The 2,685-nt window shown below is 45.9% G+C and overlaps 1 pseudogene; it reads left to right on the forward strand.

Moving 5' to 3' along the window:
- The first annotated feature begins 1,586 nt into the window (after nt 1-1,586).
- LOC121456367 lies at nt 1,587-2,030 on the forward strand (annotated as a pseudogene).
- The last annotated feature ends 655 nt before the right edge of the window (nt 2,031-2,685 follow it).

Below are 2,685 nucleotides of genomic sequence, written 5' to 3' on the forward strand. Positions count from 1 at the left end.
AGTCCGCGGGACTCTAGCGCCGCTCGCCCTCGGTTCCGCCTCCTTGCGGTCCCACCACCAATCCCTGTGGGCCAGCTTCACACCAACCCCAAGAGGCATGTGAGAAAATTGTCTTTGGCATCTATTTCCCTCCGCTTTTTCCCTCGGTACTAGGGGCTGCAGTCGACCACCGAGCTGCATCCACCAGCCTTTTATTATGTATATTTTGAGACAGGATCTCACAAAGTTGCTCAGGCAGGCAGTGAATTTATTGTCCTCCTGCCCCAGCTTCCTAAGAAACTGGAAGTATAATTCTGCAGCACCAGGACCAACCTAGCATCTGTTACCTAAAAATACATTTTTTGAGCTACCCCTTGGGTTTCCATTAGGGTATGTTTTACCTCCTGCAATTCTTTGAGAATCTCACACCCTTGCTCTTGGATGTGTCTCATTTTTCCTCTGAGTACCCATCTTTCTCTTACCCTTCATGCTTAAGCCTATATTAAAATGTCTTTATTAACCTCCACCCAAATGCGTCTTTTAGGAGGCTGAGTAGAACTATAGCTCAATGGTAGAGAGCCTGCCTAGCCTACAAAATGCAGAGTTCAGTCCCAAGCATCATATATTTAAAAAAAAAAAATTGGGGCCGGGCGATGGTGGCGCACGCCTTTAATCCCAGCACTCGGGAGGCAGAGGCAGGTGGATCTCTGTGAGTTCGAGACCAGCCTGGAAACCAAAAAAAAAAAAAAAAAAAAAAAAAAGGTCCTATCTGTTTTGTTTGAGATAGGGTCTCTCTACATAGTTTGTCTATTTTGGAACTCACTATGCCCAGGCTGGCCTCGAACTCACAGAGAACCACCTGCCTCTACCTCCGGAGTGCGGGATTAAAGTCTTACCTGCCATGCCCGTGTCCTGTCTGTCTTCATGTGTGTATGGGTGCACACATGTGCCGGCTCCAAATGGACTGTTGGGAATTACCCTGGCTTACTCTTTTACCTTACTCTTTGAAGCAGGTGCTCTCAGCCTACAGCCTGTTGATATAGCTAGTTTCTCTGGGAAGTCCCTGTCTCTACCTTCTAAGACTTCACAACCCCACAACTAGTAATCCAAATTCGGGTTCTCTTTTTAAAAGCAGTAAACACACACGCACGCACACTGTATGTCTGAGTGTGTCAATGTGCACTGTGTGCATGTAGGAGCCCGAGGAGGTCCGAAGAGGCGTTGGATCTCCTAGAACTGGAGTTACATGTGGGTGCTGGGGACTGAACCTAATCCTCTGGAAAAGTAATAAGAGCTCTTGACCTATGAGCCATTCCCTCCGGCCCCCAGATGCTCGTCCTCCTGCTGGAGCAGCAAGCACTTTAACTGTTGCTCCGTCTCTCCAGCCTCCCCACCTTACTGTTTGAGACAGTCTCTCTCACTGTCTCAGTTACGGTTTCCACTGCTGTGATAAACTCCATGATCAAAATCAACATGGGGAGGAAAGAGTTTCTCTTAGCTTCTATGTCCAGGTCAACTCATCAAGAAGGAAGTCTGTGGTCCGTAGGGAAGAGCATGCGGGTGCTGTGCACCATGCCGTAGCCGCAAGCAGCTCGGAAGGCTGACTGACTGAAGAGCAGATTGCAGAATTCAAAGAAGCCTTTCCACTATTTGGCAAGGACAGTGCTGGGACCATAACAACAAAGGAGTTGGGGACTGGGATGAGGTCTCGTGGGTAGGACCCCCCCCCCCCCGGAAGCAGAGCTACAGGACATGATTAATGAAGTAGATGCAGATGGTAATGGCACAACTGAGTTCCCTGAACTTTTGACAATGATGGCCAGAAAAATGAAAGATGCAGACAGTGAAGAGGAAATCAGAGAAGCACGCCGCGTGTTTGACAAGGACGGCAATGGCTACGTTAGTGCCGCAGAGCTTCGCCATGGGATGACAAACCTCGGAGAGAAGCTGACAGATGCAGAGGTTGACGACATGATCTCCGGGAAGCAGATTTTGACAGTGACGGGCGGGCAAACTATGAAGAGTTTGTACAAATGATGCCAGCAAAGTGAAGACATTGTACAGAATGTGTTAAATTTCTTGTGCAAAATTGTTTATTTGCCTTTTCTTTGTAACTAATCTGTAAAAGGTTTCCCCCTACTGTCAAAAAATATGCATTTATAGTAGTAAGGATTTCATTCCTCCATGTTTTCTTCCCTTGTCTTCTGTCATTGTCCTTAAACCTTATTTTAGAAAATTGATAAAGTAACATGTTGCATGTGGCTTACTCTGGATATACCCAAGCCCTTCTGCACATCTAAACTTAGATGGAGTTGGTCAAATGAGGGAACATCTGGGTTATGCCTTTTTAAATAGTTTTTAGGAGGGCTGGGGAGATGGCTCAGTGGTTAAGAGCATTGCCTGCTTGTCTAAAGGTCCTGAGTTCAATTCCCAGCAACCACATGGTGGATCACAACCATCTGTAATGAGATCTGGTGCCCTCTTCTGGCCTGCAAGCATGAATGTAGGCAGAATACTGTATACACAATAAATAAATAAATCTTTAAAAAAATAGTTTTTAGGAACTGTCAGCATATTATTGTTGATGTGTGGAGTTGTAACTCTGGGTGAACTGTGGACAGTCAACAATATGTACTTCAAAGTTGCACTATTGCAAAATGGGGGATTTTTTTTGTACTGCTGGTATTGTATCAGAAACATTTTCTT

Source organism: Microtus oregoni, unplaced genomic scaffold, assembly GCF_018167655.1.
Source record: "Microtus oregoni isolate MIOR12 unplaced genomic scaffold, Mior012 000015F_ref0000493, whole genome shotgun sequence".
Classification (NCBI taxonomy): Eukaryota; Metazoa; Chordata; class Mammalia; order Rodentia; family Cricetidae; genus Microtus; species Microtus oregoni.